Source organism: Thunnus thynnus, chromosome 9 (genome assembly GCF_963924715.1).
Source record: "Thunnus thynnus chromosome 9, fThuThy2.1, whole genome shotgun sequence".
In the NCBI taxonomy this organism is placed as follows: domain Eukaryota; kingdom Metazoa; phylum Chordata; class Actinopteri; order Scombriformes; family Scombridae; genus Thunnus; species Thunnus thynnus.
This window is the reverse complement of record NC_089525.1, coordinates 11700877-11720818: the sequence shown is the minus strand read 5'-3', so window position 1 is coordinate 11720818 and position 19942 is coordinate 11700877. Positions and strand designations below refer to the sequence as shown.

General features: G+C 38.3%; 1 long non-coding RNA gene across 3 annotated transcripts in view; it reads left to right on the top strand.

Moving 5' to 3' along the window:
* Positions 1–19942, top strand: part of LOC137189156 (uncharacterized) — a 102959-nt gene that overhangs the window by 44949 nt on the left and 38068 nt on the right. For 2 of the 3 annotated variants that reach the window (XR_010929593.1, XR_010929594.1), the window contains exon 2: positions 1001–1126. The exons of the other annotated variant lie outside the window; for it this stretch is intronic. This is a non-coding gene — a long non-coding RNA (uncharacterized lncRNA). The remainder of the gene's footprint in view (positions 1–1000; positions 1127–19942) is intronic. 3 annotated transcript variants of the gene reach the window in all.

Here is a 19942-nt window from a genome sequence, read left to right as displayed (position 1 = left end):
GAAATATATGCTCAAATTTTAGTTAACCCATGTGGAAATAACATTTCTAAGAGTCTTTCATTCTCAGGAACATTCACAGCCTGACACTGTCGATTGTTATGGCGCAAACTGGGTGCAGCTTCTCCTCATGCTTTCCTTGTCATGCCACTGTTCAACTCATATGGCAGATATATATATACCGCCTGAAGACACAAATGAGTCACGTCTACACGCATGCAACCAGGTCTCACAACCAGGTCTCACTGAAACAGCGCTAGCCCTGTAGCCTGCAGGCAATCTGTGACCATTCTCGTGAAATTGATTTATCAGTACTGACAACAGATACACCATACACATTATGATCAATGTTGCAAAAAGTGTTTTGGTTGCCTCAGGTTGGTTTGAGCTTTGATTCTGTTACTGTCCTGCACCTTTGTTACACTGTACAGCCTAATGCAGGGGGTCTGAAGAACTGAATGAAAACAATGACCTTTGGCCTCCAGATGCATAGTCACATTAATATTTGACAAGGATTTATTCATTGTTTTTAGGAAAGTGTAGTCAAGCAAGCAGTGCACTGCATAAGCGACTGTATGTACTTATCACAGTACACTAAGCGAACAATAAATGTCACAGCATATTGAAAACCAGTGTTGAATCAATTTTTTCCCTTCGTAACATCCACTTGTCATCATAGTCGACAACATGCGGCATGAGTGCAATGTCAATATAATGTAGTTGAAAATGCCTTTTGTCATGCTATCTATATCTTCAACAAAAATTGAATATTAGCCGAGTATCCCATTCTAGGGTTACATTAAACTGTCAACATATGGTATCGTTCATGAGGAATGCCTCATAAAAAAGTAGAGCTGTGATTTACAAACATTAGCCTGTTGGGAAGAACCTTCTTATCTGAATTATGTCAAGTCTTGCCAATGATGTGGAAGCAGTCCGTTTGGAGAAGCTGTGCTGTTATCTCAGGAAGCATTTGAAAATAGGTCTTTATTGTCTGTTGCAGCTGTTTTCACGCCACGTCTTACCCCTGACAAACAAACAAACCGGAGACAGCAGCGCAGATTGCACTTAGCGAGCAGCCATTCAGGCTAAGCAGACAGAAGTCCTACTCAAATGAAGGGAACCTCAGGTAAGAGGCGATGTCCAAGGCATTTCATCAACTAGATTGGCTTAGATTAAGACAAACAAGGTGGTTTCCCTCCCAACTACGAGCCCAGTTGTGACATTTGCATCCATTTAGATCATTCTAAGTGGCAGCTACCATGTCTCGGCCTTTATTTAGCGGGATGCTGTGGCTTTCTTCAATGTTAATTATTAAAGTCTTTGTTGGACAGAGGATTGTACCCCTCTCCCAGGCTTTTCAACAACATCAGATTTGTTACAAGCCGCTGTCCTCAAGGTAGAATCTCCTACTTATCACTTGAGTGGTTAGATTTTGAAGTTCAGAATGATCTGGAGCTCATGGGGCTTTTAGACTACACTCATTCTCTGGTGCACAATGGATTGAACTTGATACTATTCATATCCTGGAAACACATGCTGTGTCTAATAGTGATTCAAAAGCATATTCCAGATAGGGTGACATTAATAACATTACCATATAATCTGTTAGAGTGCTGGCCACTGCAGCGTCTTGATAACCGGGCTGTGCTGACACCTTTTCCTACTCAGTTTATCCAAAAATGTGGATGGTGCTCTAAACACCTATGAGGGCATCATCCTTTTTCTGAAAAAAAGACCCTCCTCCTCTACTGTGTGAGGGTAATGAAAGACCAACGGATTGGCTTATCATTTTAATGTGCAGAGTTGTGCAGGGATCATCATTTGCTCTGTTAATGTGTGCATGTCCTTGAGAGAAGGAAGGTGTTTAAGGAGGCCCACTCCTCTCTTTCCGTTCTGGTTTAGGCTCAGATAAGGTAACATCCTGGGTCTTGGAGTAAACAGGACATGTTAAGGGGTCACATAGGGGTTAGGGCTCTTGCCTTTCCGTGTCCTTGGGAGATGTGGCTCTTATCTAGCATACATGGGCATGTAAATGTATACCTCGTGGCTGTTTGCCATTGATTGTTATCCATAAGTTTGTATGATTTGACCAATCACAGATCATTTCTCTGTTCCTTCTCTCACTGTAATAGAATAGGGTTGCTCTTTGTTCGGTGAGACGAACTGATGCAAATCTTTGTGTGTCTTGTCTCCTTATTGTACAATAATATTTTTTAATCTTCAACCCAGCAGTGTTTTGTGTATTATTTCATATGTGTGTTTAGTAACATACACATATCTATATATCTTTAGTAAATATAAATATATGTAGAAGGGGCTATCATTATGCCCAATGGTTTAAGATGCATATCAAGTAACTGCATGGGACCTTTGTTGCATATCGTCCTCTCTGCCCCCATATTCCCTGGATAATAAAGAAGTAATATAAGAAGCATTCAAAATTTAGTGCTTTTTCTTTTCGGTTTTATTATGGTGCATTATGTTGGTCCATGCCCACATTGCATTAAAATATTCAATCTCAGTGTGACACGATGGAAAATAATTGATAGGCCTATGTTTTGTCTCATAAAATTTAACACAAAATGTTCACTGCCTGCTATATTTTTACACACCAGACTAGTAAGCTGTTCTCATTACATGTTGCAACAGTGAAAATATCTTGAGTATAGCGGGCCAGGTGCTCCAATAAAGACATTGGGTTATTTTTACTTAAAACAAATCTCCAAACATCATTTCCACTTCATAATTAAGGTGTTATTTCCTGTCTTGTCTATGGGATTATTTTTGGGGATATCTGCCTTTTTTTTTTTTTTTTTTGCTACAAATTAAGTCTCCTTTGGGCAAAGCTTTCTACGTCTAAAGTTTTTTCACAGAAACAGACCGTACTAGTGTTTGCCATGTTCTAGCTCATTAACTCCAAACTACATATAAATTTTATGATCTGTTTTTAAGAAGCACTACATGTGAAACAGGGTTGTTTTTTTTTTAATGGCTATTTCCATCAGTTTCCATGTGGAATGAAAATCCACTCGCTAGAGATGTGTGATCCATCACAGTGAACATCATGTCTGCTTTTATTATTGTCAGTGTTACAGTTGTATGGTACTGCAGTGCAGACTTTTCAATCCAATCTGTATTTTCAATTGCATTAGCATGGATAGATGCCAAAAATGGCACTTTATTCTCAATGATGTTGTGTACAATTCATACACACACACTTGAAGCATGAAGTGGACAATTTAGCAACATCACTGGCAACACAATCTTTTTTTTTTTTTTTTGGATGGACAAACGGTCTTCAAAATGGACAAAGCTGATGGGGATAAAGTTAGAACAAAAGAACTAATTTGCAAGTTAATAGTGCTTAATCAGTTTGTCGCATTAGTGCCTGTTATAACAAAGGGATATGTGCACAGAGATTTGGACAAAGAGGGTTTAAAGCCGGTGAAGAGGGCAGAGTCCAGATGTGATAACATTACAGTGAATTTAACATTGTGCTGGTTGAAGGTGAGTATGGACTCTTAAGCCAATAATGTGCATAATAACACCTAAATATACAGTAATCAAACAACTGAATACATGCAAGTCTACACACATACACACACACACACACACGCTCAAACAGTTCACCTGATCAGCCATCCAGTAAATAGTCCCTGCTTGTGTTCAGACTAAAATGTATTATAATGCTTATATAGCCATTTATGGGGGGATTATTTAAATAAAGCCCTTTCCACCTCACAGGCTGACTAAGCGTTTCCAAAATCAGGAATCTGGAGAGAGATTTACAACCTGTAGCTAATAGGCGAATGAATCCCCGACTTTTGTGGGATACAGACTCGACTCTTGACTCATTAAGGTGATGAATATTCATTTTTTAAAGATATGATCTTATTCTGCAAAAGAGCAATATTAATAGGACCGGGATACATGCTCTTATCCAAACACATATAAATTAATCATGACTCCCTGGTGTAGACACAGTGTTCTGCAGCAAACATCTGTAGCATAAATTACTCTATTGCAATCACATCATGTCTACCCACAGACAAACAGGAGATTTAATGATTTTCTGTTTACATGTTTAGCAGGGGAAACGTAGCTGCTGTCCCTGAACCTGGGTAAACGAAAAACTTAACTGCAGCTTTTAAAAATTGCAGGGGCCTCTATAACATTTTATTAGAGTTGTTAATTTGTAATAGGATTGTTATTCCCCAGTTGTAATGTGATATAGATTGGGTTTTCATTTATCTAAAGAGTAAATTGCCTCAAGTCAGCCTATATGGGAAATCAGCATTAATAGCGCATGTTAATAGGATATCAGTTTCACGCCAATAAAGCCAGGTCATTCAGTATTGTAGTGTGTTATACAAATTGCATTATTTCAAAAGACTCATAAAAGGTCAGTTTTTGGATGCTGTCACCCTTTTAACTCAGGTAATTCGCTCACAATCTGGTCAGGCTGTCATATATTTTATAAGACTTGTATGATATATCACTTTCATCACAGTGAGCAGCTCCAGTGGCAAAATAGGCAAAAATACAGAGTTGGTTCAAAATAAAAGCATCAAACAGATGGCATTTTAAAGAACCTGCGATAATTTCCTTCATGACATTGAGAAACCAATGCAACTAAGATCACAAGTGGTGCCATTCATGGCGAGTGCAGATGGTGTTTTTGACTGTTATTTGATAATAGTCTAGAAACCAGGTGCAACTACTTTGGCAGGATGGTTTCCTGGACGTTTACTTATAAAATAATTGCCAAATAAAAAAGTTACAGATAAATGTAGTATTTCTTTCTAAAGTCACTCATGTCACATTATTTACTAATTAATTAGTTTTTTGGCAGCATGCTTCATAATTTTAAGGTTTGGATAATATTTTCCTTTTTGACATCCTTTCAGACACTATAAATATGATAGCAGGTCACTTCCCCAAACCACAGCACATCCGGCTGTCAAAATGAGATTTGACCTTTGGTGCCTGTGAATTATCCTGCGAGCACACACTGCAGCTGCAGGTTTCTACCAAGGTCATTAGGAATCTGGAGCAATACACCTCATGCTTTATCAAAGCCATAAAGACGAATCTCATGTGATAAATCATGTCAAGTCAAGTCAAACGATATTATAGTCCAATATCACAAAGTATGCCTCAAAGGGCTGTACATATAATAAAACACTAATGAGCAACATTAGCAAAATATACAGCGTCCACAAGTCTGAGATTCTGGGAAAGGAGTCTCAGACTTTTGGACCCCACTGTATAAAAATATGTAAAAGTGAGATAAACTACACAAAAAGCATTATAAATGCAATATTAGAAATATTAAAAAATATATAAAAGAAAAATGTGAAGTAAAAAGAAAAATATAAAATGAAGAATGCACAATATGCATAGAAGACTCCTACACATTCATACCTGGATACCCAGGCATCAAGGAGACTCAAGGAGACCTGTATGTACTGCTTACAGTCACAGCCCAGCATTTCATAATCTACAGTAGCAGTGAGTTATGTATGTTATCAGAACTGAGCATAGAAATTCATTTTCTGAAATAATTATCCATCAGTTTCTCACAGCACCTGTCAAAACAGGATCAGAATATATTTAGAAATGTGACATCACAGAAGAGGCTGGGCATGTACATGCATTTATTTATATACATGTACATGTAGGTTACAAATAACCTCTTTGAATAATATGAAGCGTTTTCTCGAGGCTTATCAGTAGACAGGGCTAACTGAGCTGCACCGCAGCTTGCTTGTTGTTCGGTTTTCATTGCATTGGTAATGCGACTATAATGAAGACTTTCATAAAGATGAAAAGAAATGTTCACATCTACTAAATTTAATTTTGAACCTCTTTGAAGCAAAATGTTATCATGTTACACCATGTTTTTGTATGAATTCAGTGCAGAAATGCACTGCTAAAAAGAATAAGTGATAACTGATTAAATAGTCTGGTTAAAACAATTTGGTTAAAGTAGTATTTTGTCCAGATTTTGTTTGTGGTCTTGCTTTTTTTTCTCTCAGACATTTTCTCTGTGCATCTGTAGCAGTCGTTGTTCAATGTCTATCTGCTGAACTATCATATTGTAAATCGGTCCTAGACCTCCCAAAAAACAGGCATATCAAGAGATTTTTACACAACAGTCTGACTCACTGTCCGTAGCCTGCCATTCCAGGCACACCATCACTTCAGATGTTTGAGTCTTCATTTGCCATGACAACAGTGCAGAGGATAGAGCATGACACATCTTTGACAGACTGGGGAGTAAAATAGGCTTGTATGTGTTGTTTTCCTGTCACTCTCTGCTTTATGTAACACACATCTATAAAAGCAGTGCTTCTTCTTGCACAATCCAAATTGCTTTGTCGAACTGATAATGGTATTTTATCATGCGTCTGCAGACATCCTGAGACCATTAATGGATGCTCCCTGGCTGGGTGTAACAAGATGCAGCGAGCCAACTGGTCAAATCACAGGCTGGAAATTAAACATTTGCAAAAGGACGTGATGGGGATAAATGCATTTCCCTTGTTTTGTTCCAAAATAGTTACTGTGCCGTATGAGTTGCTGTGCCTAACACACTGGGCTGGCCTAATTATGGGAGATCAACCCGAGTTGTATGTTCTAAGACATGGAATTATTCATGAAAGTCTAGTCTTTAAATCGTTTGACTCAATTCAGATCACAGCCTAAAACAATAAAAAAAAAAAGGAAGAAGCATTTCAGCTGCCTACTGTTCTGCCATAATCACCATGATATATTAAACATAACCAGTTATGATAACGGGGTCATTAATTAAGCTAATTAATGCATGAATTAGAAAAAAAAATGTCATCATCCCTGTTTTTACATAACCCAAGTGGTTTTAACATATCTGTATTGTAAAGCATCAAGTGGTTACATAGAGATTTAAAGACAATCCCTCTCTGTGTAATTGATATGTAAATGTATGCAGGAAGGTGCTTCAAAATCAAATAATGAATCCTGTGGAGTAACTATGAAGTTCTTGAATGACTGTGTTCACCTGAATGGGACAACACAGACATCTGCCACCACAACAATATAATGCCCAAGATGCTATGTACCGAGGTGGCTGAAAGACAAATTTATGGAGGCATGAGGTTAGAAAATAGAGCCGCTGGTCAAACAACCTGATGCCAGAGCATGCAGCAACAGTGATGGCTGATGGCCATGCCTCAGCTTGGCCTGGCTCAGTATTTACACAGCTGTGTCTGGTCTGGAGCACATCAATGCAGGTCGGCCACCTAGCTGACCACAGTGGGTCACCACAACAGGCAGACACCAAAAACAAACTAGCGCAATCTGCTTTGACTCAGGAACTTGTGGGTGGGCTCTAATGAACACGGCTAAGCACTTAACACTGCACTTGTTTCCATGTGCTATATATAGACCCTTCGTAGCTGTGAAGTTTATTTACAGGAGGATGGTTTTTATGTCCATTTATTGCAATCAATGTCTCTGAGTTTTTATTTTTATGAGCCCGTAATTTACCTTTAGTGCAATATGATTAGATTATTTATAATTAAGTAATTAAATCTAATGAAGATGTAGGAAACTGTTGTTAGGGAGAAAGGTGCACTCAGGTTAGTGCAGGTTTAGTATTAGAGATGGATACAGAGGACCCGTCTTCCTGACTGGATAAGCTCCTGCAGCAGTAGGTACCGCTATCTGTATTTGAATGTCATTCATTCATTCATTCATTGAATAGTTGCCATTTTAAGCTTCCCTATTGTCAAAAGTCCAAATCAGTTCAAATCAAATCAGTTTTTTTGTCTGCTACAGCACTTACATATCCGCTCTGTCTTGTTTTCTCCTTTGAGAAAAACATCAGAAACCAAATGGGAGAAATTCATATTCGTTTAATTTTTTGGCTTCATGATGGCGCCCCTATCATCGCATGATGTCAGTCAGTAAAACTAAGTTTTAGTCATTTAGAAGCAGTGTCTCCATTACATAGTTTATCCATTAGAGAGCACTGACAAGTTGATTTTTCAAGTGCAAAATGTCCCACTTAGTATGTATCTTGGTCACATTTCTTTAAAGGATAAGTTCACAATCTTTCAAGTCTGTCCTAAAACGATGGGGGATGATGGGGGACAAAATCCACAGTTATCCTTCTGTGCAAAAATATATTTAAGTTTATTCAAAGCTAATATGAAGCTTTTTTCGTTGCTATACCTCCACTGCAGCTGAACAGGAAAGTACTGTCCACTGTCCAGACACAAAGAAGGAATTTCTTACTAAAAAGACTGTGGAAGAAATCCACTTTATTTGACTAACTCAGACTGCTGAAGGCTTCATATTATCTTCAGATAAACTTTTAAATTCATTTTTCTCAAACTAGGACTTTATCCCCCATTGTAAGCACATTTGAAGAGGATCTTCTAATGGTCAATATGAACAGGAGAATTTACAGCGAGCAAAACTTGTTTCAGTGTTCATTTGGGCATCTGACTATTGTTTTAAGACAGACTTTGACAGATAGAAATTGTGAGCCTATCCTTTAAAAAAACAAACACAAACACATGCCTATAAATATTGTTTATGTCATGTGTTTACTTGTAAAAAAAAAGACTATTAGCTGTAGTTATTGGATTTTTTTAAAGTCTCAAATATCAGTATCTGCCTCAAAAATCCTGTATTGGTCAGGCTACAGTGTGTAATGGGGGTAACACCAGCAACCTAATGGGGCATTATGTCATATATTTATAGTGTTTGATATTTACTCAGCAAAAAGGCTGCTGCACCACAATAAGTGTAGCCAGTCCACTGCCCCGGCTTGAGTTGCACAAATCACTCCGATACCCAGAATAACTCAAAAATGACTTCAAGTTAATGAGGTAACACTTGTAATCAGATAAAACAACTCCACAGTTATTTTCAGAAAGTAACACTGAAAAAGTTTAAACATTAACTTTAACTAGCATGATCAAAATCAATCAACTCCAAACCCAAACTCTTAGATTTACAGTACACAACGCTTTTTCAAACGCTACCTTACATCTGAGGTGTTACCTGTTACTGAAGCGACTAACTACCTGTGTGCATATTGTCACTAGTGAGTCACTACTCTAAACATATAAGCATCTGTCTGGAGGAGAAGGCTTGTTTTTCCTGTACCAACCACAAGTAAGCTGCACAGCTAGCCACCGGTCTAGTCACACACTAATCTCACACACAAATTCTCTCTCTCCCTGTGAACAGCAGTTAACAGTACGCCATGATCACTATGCAGGGAAAAAAAGAAAACAGGTGTACTAGTGTGCCTAGTTATACATTTTAATTTAATTTAGGAGTATTGATGGGTAATACTAATAAACATCAATAAGCAGTACTGACAGGATTGGTAAAGAAGGCACTTGAAGGTTTGGACAGCGTTATGGTTTTTGAGAATAAGAGCTGTGCTCAGGGAGCGTGTCAAAAGAACAGCTTGAAGTTCATTAAGCTTTGTTTAAATTTTGACAGTCTGTCTTTAAATCAGGTAGCACAGTTCAGAATTATTCTTGACTTTTAGGTGGAAAATTTTCTTATTATATTAGTAAGATGGACATCGCTAACTGCTGTCAAACTGTACTGCCAACATCACTCAAGATAAAGTTTGACGTTTTTCATAAAATAAAATAAAAATCTATCCTTGTACTAAATAAGTTGGCATTAACAGAAAGTGAAGTAAGAGTACAGAGAGAGAAAGAGATTTCTTACCCCCACAGTTAATGCTTTGTGAGAAATGTTTAATTTAATGTCAGTGGAAATATTCTACATGGTATGAAGTCGTGCATTTACAGAGGAGTGAGCGAGTGCTTAATATTTAAAGAGCGTTAAGTAATTATATCTTTCCTTGATGGATCCAGGGCTTCATTTGAGTAACACAGTAATGTATGGGGCACTCTGGGGCTGAGAACCAAGCTGATGCTGTGATCATTTACTCTCTTACTCCATAGCATCTGTCATGCCTGCACAACTAACCTCACATAGTAGTTTTATAGCATTAGATTCAGCATGCTGGAAAGTGAGCTAATTGAGCAGCAGCTTCTGCAAATAACCCACAACCTTCTTTCAATCTTGTGAAAGTCGGCTGTGCTGTTGGTTTTCTTTGAATTGTTATGAAAGTATTTGCGTCATATATTTGACTGTTTCAGGCTTTGTGAAGCTGATATTTGAGTCTTTGGATAAAAGCTCTGCTGTGTAACCATGGTGTTAAGGAGTGGTGTGCAATGATTTGCAGATTGGTTTTTGGACTCTACAGAAGTTCACACAATAACTGCACTGGATAGTCTCTGGAAAGTCTTTCTCAGACTCTTGATATGTTCTATTGTGTGCTTTGAGCTGAGACACACACTGTGCTGCCCAAAGAAGACCTCTCCAGTCTAAACAATGGAGCCCATAAATTTCTACATCATTATGAGCTATTCAGATGTTCCACGCTTGATGTGCATATTTTAGAAGCCAGAGGGCCATCAAAGTCAAACATAAAATACAAATGAGATCTTTATGAACCCATACTCATTTACAGTCTGCTGCTGCATTCTGTTTTATTTTCTTTATCGAATGCTTTATCTCAATCATGCTCCTCCAATCTGTTGAAAGCTCAACATTATACAAAACACAACAAACACAATGCCTCTTATCAGGTCATTAATCTGTGATTATGTTCAGTGTGCAATATATATACATATCTCTAAATGATTCCAGGATTAAATGGCAGCGTCTTTAACTCAGCTGTGATTGTTCATTTATTTAGAGGAAATTCTGAACTGAAAAAACACTCCAGCCATAACAACACCCCATGGGAGTGGCCACTAAAGTAGGAGCCTCAGGCACCATCAGAAGTATTTGGCCAGTCAACGTCATTATTATTTCCCAGGCCATCTGATATAGTCTCACCAACAGTCATAACTCACACACCTCAATTCTCCTGCCAAGGGCAAGTGCCCAAGGTCACATTTAGCCTCAGGTTAACACAGTGCAGTCCACTACCACGATGAGGTACCACTGTTAGACATAAAGCCCTCTGCTGCGCAGTTGTTGAAGTTAACTTTCACGACACTGACCTGAAAATACAATACAAATATGTATGAATATTTAGATTTAATAGTTTTTGACTGATAAGGACTTATTTTGCTCAGTATTTGTTTCACAGTTGAGCAAGTTTCGAAATGCCTTGTCCGTGTCAGATAGTGAGTGTCATATTTAATTTTTGTGCATTTAGATAACCTTTTCTGAAAGGTTAAATCTACACTTGAAGAAACACTTAGCAGTGCTCACTGCTAAATGAAAAACTGGCCAAATATTTATTATTGATATTATTTTTTTTATTCACTCTTCTGGTCACTGCCTCTGACCACAAACACAAAATATTGTTGAGAAAACAATGTAACAGCAAGGTCACTTTAGTAGCTGTTCCAGTGCTTTTGAACACATGACATGATCTTCATCAGCAGATTGAGTTGTAATTGAGTTGTTTTTGTTTGCTTAGTTCCTGCCCCTCATAGTTACTGTTGCTATACCTGTCACGCTTTCCATTCTTGCATGGAACATAATTGAGTTCACAATGATGAAAATAGCAGTTTCGCCATTCAAATTTCTTAGTTTTTGAAGCAGGCTGCTCAATTCTAGCCATGGACAGTCAATTTTGCTGGCTAAAATGACAACTGTCCCTAGCAGATGTTATCAGCTGTAACTAGCTAGCTAATTAAGCTAATGTTAGCCTCGTGACTTGGTTGAAAACACTCTGATTTGCAGTGGACTTGTTTTAAAATGAGAACTCTGTCTAAAATTCTGATAGCTCTCTGCCTCCCAGCATATTTAAAACATGCTACAGAGGACTTGAGGGCAATGACTGGGGATTGCTGGCTGACCACTGCTCAGTGTAACAGGAATAGTGATGTAGAGCTGATTGGTAGTTAGAGCCCAGCTAATCAGCCGTGTGCAGCTTCTTGCAGACTCTGTGTCCTCGCTGGAAAAACTCAGTCTGCTGGAGCTTTGACGGTCACATTCATGGCCCTTTGTAAAAGTTTCTGTATGGTACCTGTGCTGTAGGTGAGCTAGCGGCTCTACTACAAGAGGTTCTCCATTGAGTGTGTGTGTGTGTTGCTGTAGCCCTGCTGCTGGTTAACGTTACTGTCATCAGCCCTCAATATTTTTTAAAGCTCTGAATATAGCATAGTTAGTTAACTGTGGGACCATTTGTTGTGTTTACTGGCACAGAAAAGGAATAAGTCTTTGGGTTATTTGGATAACCTTTGAGTTCTCTGAGTAGCATGACGTCGCCTCTCAGCCATCCAGGGCTGGACTGGGACAAAAAATGTGCATTGGTGCTCACATGCCTACCACATGAATGTGCGTGCTTACTGGATAGCAGCATCAAACAGTTGGAACATATATTGTAGGTGGAGAAAGGTCTGGAGTAGGCTACATGTAGGCCTGCATTACTCCACCGATAGTAATAACAATAATCCATACCATATATATCATAATAGCACATATCTGAAAATAAACAGAACAACTTTGATGCCTGTTGTAAGTAAGTAACTTTATTTATATAGCATCTTGAGAGCAGAGATGTCACAAAGTGATTCGCAGAAGAAATAAAGCATAAACATAAATACAGATATATATCAAGATAAAAACAGAAATAGGAAATAGAAAAGTTACACAAAGTCAGGCAAATCTAAAGAAAAAGGTCTTGAGCTGCATTTCAAAGGTGTCCACAGTGTCCACAGATCTTAAGTCCAAAGGGAGAGATTTCCAAAGGTTAGGAGCCACAACCTCAAAAGCACAGTCTCCTTTAGTTTTAAACCTAGATTGAGAAACAACAAGCAAACCCTCATCAGAATACCTTAGAGACCTGCTGGTGACGTAGGGCTGCAGTAGATCTCTAACGTAGGCAGGTACCTGACCATGCTTTAAAAGTGATCACAAGAACTTTGAATTGGATTCTGAATTTGATGGGGAGCCAGTGAAGAGCAATCAGAATCTGTGTCACATGAGACCTTTTGGAGGACCTGGTCAAGAGTTTAGCAGCAGCATTTTGGACCACTTGTAAACCATCCAGGGATGATTTGCTGAGGCAGGTGAAGAGGGAGTTACAATAGTCAAGATGGGACGATATAAAAGTGTGAATTAACATTTCCATCTCTGCTTGACACACAATGAGCCTGAGCTTTACAATATTCTCAGCTGGAAAAAACAAGAGCGAATCAGACACTTGAGATGTTGATCCAGAGTCAGAGATTAGTCCATAATGACACCAAGATTTCTTAAGGAGAATTTAACTGACAAGATAAGAGATCCAAGACCATCCCTTAATCTTACGGACAGGATAAGGAGGATAAGAATTTCGTGTTGAAAATGAAAACTATTTTTTTTTACCTGTACTAGGCTAATACATAAGCAGGCATACATTTTAGCACAGTAGAGCTTAGGCAACACTAACATTAACCAGTTATGGTTAGAATAGTCAGCTGAAGTTGTGACAAAATTAGGGAACTATGCTACGCAACAAATAGCTTACAGTCGAAATACACCAGGCACAGATGCGGCGCGACACATCTGCTGCAACATTATAATCAACTGAAGCTGCTACACTGAAGCCATGTGTTCAGGCAGAGTGCTGCTTATCTCTCTTTTTATGTGGCTGGTCTATTTTTTTTTTCTATGCGTTGCTACGCAGCCCTCCAACAGATAAAAATTACATAGAACTGTGTAAAAAACAGTACAATCTGTTTAAAAATGATTAAAATAAATACCTCACTGTACCAGATGCAATGCGACGCAGCAGTGCAACCTTGTGGGGTTTTTTACATTGCACATTAAAATAAATCAGTCAAATCAATGTGTATCCATGATCCTGTAGAGAAAACGATGTAGTTAATTAATTCAGTACCAGTTAATATAGCCTACACTTCCAAACCCTGCATAAATGACTGCATTATCACTTGGCAAAACTCAATGGCTGGCACACAACCACACACTACAAAGACAGCATCTGTGTAGCAGGTATAAAACCCCTCTCCACCTACTTGACGTGTCGCATTCATGCCTGGTGTATTTCGGCCGTTATTCTATGCTATTTGGCATTAACCGATTGAGTGAGCACCAGCGGTAGCTGATGGTCTCACTTTATGATAGTGTTACAATTATGTTATTTTATCTTATTATCATTGTCACTAATTGAATTAATCATCATTCATTATCATCATCATGGCATGGCACATATACTACCTTCCTGCGCCCTCTTGGAGAGTCCTTGTTTCCCTGGCTGCTACTTCCTGCTTAACGTTACTGCTTTAACTACACCTCTCCTCCTGTTCATTCTGTTCCTTGGCTTCCCTGTCACACACCAGCTCCACTGCCTGGCAGTGGCCATGGCCAGCCACTTCTCCTTCCACCTGTTGCTGCATAATAGCAGGTACTGCCATTATGCAGCAACAACAACAGGGTACTGCCCCCCCTCATTGACATCAGGTCATGTCCCTGCTTATTTCAAACAAGCCAATGTTCACTTCTCAAAAAAAACCAAATGGTATTTCTAAATTACCCTATAGCTAAGGTCTTATAAAAGGTGGTTGCTAAGCAGCTTACAGCTGTTTTAGATGAGCACATTTTTGACAAGTTTCAGTGTGGTTCCTGTTGGTTGCACTCAACAGAAACAGCTCTTCTCAGAGTCTCAAATGATCTGTTAATGCAGGCTGATGCAGGAGATGTTCTGTATTGGTACTGTTAGATCTCAATACTGCTTTTGATATTGTGGTCCACCGTATATTGATTGATAGGCTCAGGCAGTGGGTGGGTATCTCTGGATCAGCTTTGGATTGGTCATCCTCATAGACAAGGGCAAGTCAGACATGACTTTCTCAGTTATAGTTCATAATTTTGACTCACCAACGGAATCTTTGTTTTGTGGTGTTCCCCAAGGTTCTCTCCTGGGCCCGTTGCTGTTCGAGAAACAGTTGAGAAACTAATTAAGAAACATTGCTAAACTCAATTGCCAATTGTGTCCATAGCTGAGATGGAAATGATTATACATGCGTTTTCCTCCCATCTTGATTATTGCAATTCTCTTTTCACCTGTCTTAGCAAGACATCCCTGAACCTCTTACAAGTGGTCCAAAATTATGCTGCCAAGCTCCTGACCAAGTCCCCCAAAAGATATCATGATACCAATCCTTTGTCTTTACACTGGCTTCCCCTCAAATTCAGAATACAGTTTAAGATCCTTGTAATCACCTGCTTATGCTAAAGAGCAACTGCAGTCACATCACACCAGTAGGAATCTGAGGTCCTTGGATCAGGGTTTGTTGTTTGTCCCTCGCTATAGGCTCATGACAAAAGGAGGCTGTGCTTTTGAGGTTGTAGCTCCTAAACTTTGGAACTCTCTCCCTTTTGGCTTAAGATCTGTGAACACTGTGGACACCTTTAAAAAGCAGCTCAAGACCCATTTGTTTAGACTTGCTTTTATTTAATTCACTTTATAATAATTGAATAAATAATTGTCATTAAACATTTCATTTTATTATGATACAGTAAATGCCTACATAAAAAGGAAATACAAATAACAATGTGTACACACCACTTTAAAATGCAGAGATTCCAAAACTTGACAAGCTTGTTGTGCCTATTATGGTTGTTAATTTATGATTGCACAATTGCTGTTCTGGGGAGGTGTTAGTGAACGGTCAATGGGTACTTTTCATGGCAGACATTTTGACATCTTTCAAAGCAGGAAAAGCAACAGGTGTAAATAATAACATTAACAATGGCTCTATTCCATTAATTGTCCCTTTTAAGCCATGTCAACGATTGGCTGGCACATTACCAGAGTACTGGGACTGGCTCAACTAAAAGGAATGTAGCAATAATTAATGTTATTAATTCCAGCTGTGCTTTTCCTGCTTTGACAAGTTAAAACGTCTGCTGTGAAAAGTGTCTATTTTAGAGGGTAAAATTCATTTTTTTTTCTCAGCCCTTCAGTCCTTTAAAGTGTTCAGAAAAATATGGAAATTTGAACATCTACAATTCCATGACATCTGTTGATGAAGGTCATGTGGTATAATCAAAAGCTTGAGTTTTCTTAGCTGCTGTCTCCAAGTTCAAGAATATTTTGGAAGAAAAATCTAGTTAAGCTATTCATGTACATAGTAGAAAAAAATATGTTAATATTCCTGTTTCACTGTCACATTGCCATAATGGACACATGGCTATGCTGATTAAAAGAAGCTGGGAGCAAAATGCATAAAAATAGATGCAGGTTTCAGTGTGATAAACCCCAAAATGATGGTGGGTACTCATTTTTTTAGCATCTAATAATTGCCATTGCTACTCCAGAGCAAGAAAATGGTTAGTAATGTCAGAAGTGATGAATATACAATTGCTTGTCAAATATAAAGCAAGGAGTTGACAAAGAACAGAAAAATATGGTAAAAACATGTAAAGATTTACAAATTTATTCAAATACACAGTATAATGTATTTAGCCTTAAATACTGCAATATATATCTTAGCATTGCTTTTAAAAATGTGAAAGATTTCTAGATGTACTTTACAGTAAATCTATTCGAATTTCTCCTTGCAAACAGTCACACTACTACTTGTGGGATTACAATGGAAATGTCCACAGTTATATCACACATTACTGAGTCACATTGTATTACACTGCATTCACTACATAAAGACAAGGATGAATAGATGGATGGATGAATTCACTTGTATCAATCCATCAGCTCCATAAAAATGTATCTCGATGCATCACATTGTTGACGGTGAATCAAAACTTTCTCAGTGGGTGAGATACACACTGCTAGCAGACAAATATTCCATGCAAGCTGGTTACACAACCATAATTTTCTATCCAAACAAATCTACTGTCAATATCTGTTCTATGTTTTTGTTGTCCATGTCAGCTTTAGTCTGTTTGGTTGCTGCCAACACACTGCAAAAATGTGAAGAATGTTAGTCTTTGCAATGTAAACAGGTATTAGAGAGACTTGTAGCATTGCTCTCAGACATGCTGCAGAGAAGAGCTGTTTCCCTCGTGTCTAAAAGACATGCTGATTCTCACAGATCCAGACTGACCTTGTTCAATGTCACAGGATGTGCACTGGCAGTCCTAAATCTGCTCTAGTTTAGTGGGTGTGCAGCAACCACAATTTTGCACAATAACTGTTTGCAATGGCAGGAGGATGCTACGAGGCATGAGGGAGAGTGGAAACGTTTCTGCAACAGAGTGGGGATGAAAATAAAAGAGCGAGTTCTGGGTTAAGAATTAGGCTGAATCTGTCATTGATTCTCTGAGGTACTGTACAGTACACAACATCTCACAGAGTAAGGACAGCAGAGGCATGATCACAGGAAAAGCTGTTTATCTTTGATTTCCCTCTATCAGTAATCAGGGGCCCGGTTTTGTCAATTATTTGTAATTTGTCCCTGTTTGACAGCTCGTAAGCCCATAAGATTCAACACAATACTGAGCCTCATAAAGAAAGGCAAATCCAGACTTTATAGGATTACTGACTCCCTCATAAAGTAGGAACTCAACACCCTCCTGAGCGAATGTTCCATTTATAGGATTTATTTTGTAGATCCCAAAACAGAGAATTCACCTCTTTGCTGAACCAAAGGAGATCAAATGGTAGAGCCCTGATGTCAACAGCGTGCTAAGCTTTTCAATATGCTTCACCCCAGCTGACATTGTGAGAGGTAAATGTGGTTGGCTATCAATACTGTGCGAGATTAATTAAACATGATACAAAATGCATCCGATGATAGATCTGTGAAGGTTAAATGGGATAAGACTGCTTGCTGCATGGATACAGAACAGATGCAAATAATAGCTATGGCAATTTAAATGCACAATATATAATTTATGCTGCTAGGGGTCTCTCAATCAAAACAGTAATGAAAGATGGAGTTTGATGATGTTGTGAAGTAGCGTGGGATCATGGGAGTTCTTGTCTTCATTGTTAAACAACTAGCTTCTCCCGGTAAGGATTCCTTTAGTATTCATCGTTCAGGAGGTTTTCACCAGGAGCCGAATTATCCGCAGAGGTCTCCTCCTCTCCAGAACAAATGTACCCAGGGATTAAAACGGTAAAAACACTGAATAAAGCAGTTTCATGTAAAAAATCAGTGTTTTTCCGACACTGTTCAACAGACACAGGATGTAAGGAGGGGCTGTGAGCCGAGCTGCTGCTAATGTTTGCTCAGCTTGTTTCTCTGATAACTTAAGATCCAGACGCCTGATGACTAAAATCCTTCATCTGGTTAAAAGATATACTTAAAAATGACCAAGATCTAAAAAGTTTATCATAAAAATGTGGCTTAAAACAGAATAAAAGTCAATTTATGACAGTTTCTGGCAGACAACCACAACACCGACGGATTATCTTTTATGCATATACTCATTGGTAGACGCCATTGTGGCGGACAACCACAACGCTGACGCGTGCGCATAAAATTATAATCATCTTGTGCACGTATACTCTTTGGTAGAGGGGTATGACGCCATTGACAGGAAACCAAATGAAACCCACCGCTACCTTGATTAAAATTACAGATTTCTCTGGGTTTGAAAATCGTTGGAATCATTTGGCGTAATGTAAGTACACAACTTGTCAAAATATATAACATAGGTCTAGTTTTTAGACATTTCAGTGTGGAACAGCTTTAAGCTTCGGATTAAAAGGAAAGATCAGTGATTCCTAATCTCTGGTACTTACCAGAGGATACCCCAGAGGATACCAGAGGTTGCCATGGGGTACATTGAAAATTTGTGGAGTAGCTCAGTTAACTTGAAAAAATTAAAAATTATAATTAGATTAAAAATATACGCCCACATATGGTATGTTTAGGAGGAAATAACCTTCCGAATAGGATTACAAATCGGTGAAATTCTGATCTTCGATAAATTTATTGTCAGAGTAGCACATAAGCAGCTAGCTGAACAGGATACACTTCCCACCAACCTGTGTCACTTGGAACACCTTATGGCCAGTTCAGAATTTTTAAAAAAAAGCCAGTTCGGCTCTATGATTCGCAACAAGACTGGATGCAACTTGAAAAAGAATCCCAAGACGTCTGATCATAATGTATGGGTCCTCTCAGTATAACTGGGGCTTAACCAGTTCACACCGGTTCTAAAGCCGTCTCATCTCTTTTCGAATCATTGAACAAGGCTTAAAGCCATATGTTGCCATTGAGAGTGCATGAAAACTAGTTAGAAACTTGCAGTGTGTCCAAATAGTTAGCTAAAAGTAATGGCTAAATGGATTTAATTGTTCACAAGGAGAGGATTTGTTAGCTAGAAGTAATGGATAAACAGTTACCTAAATTTAATGGATAAACAGGTTGAATAATTAGCTAAAAGTAATAAACAGCTTAAAAAGTTTGCCAAAACTAGCGTCTGTCACTCCAAATGGTAGTAGTATGAATGCAAACTTGACTAAACTGACCTAGTCATTGACAAATCACTTGTAAGAAAAAAATATTGCAACAATATCCAGATTTTATATTTTTACTTAACATCTACTTTAAAATTGAAATGCATACGTTTGGACGTGACGAGTGGTGTCAATGTAGTACTTGAGCTAATCTGACAGGGATGTGGAGATTTGTTGCTCAAAGGTTGAAACTGCTGAATTGGTCCAATGTAAAGCATACATCACATTTTCAACTTTCAACTTTTTTCTGTTTCAACCGCCATCACAATATTCTTTATAAAATTATTTTGGTTTACATTCTGTGGCAGTAAAAGCACTTTCCAGTACTAGCATGAAAAGGAGTTCACATTTGCTCATTACATCAGATTAAGCCCATTCATTTCACAACTGGAGGATTTGTGAAATGAGTAATATGCAAAATCAATATAAACGTTTATGTGCAGCAACAAAGCAATGCTGCTAAACAGAAAA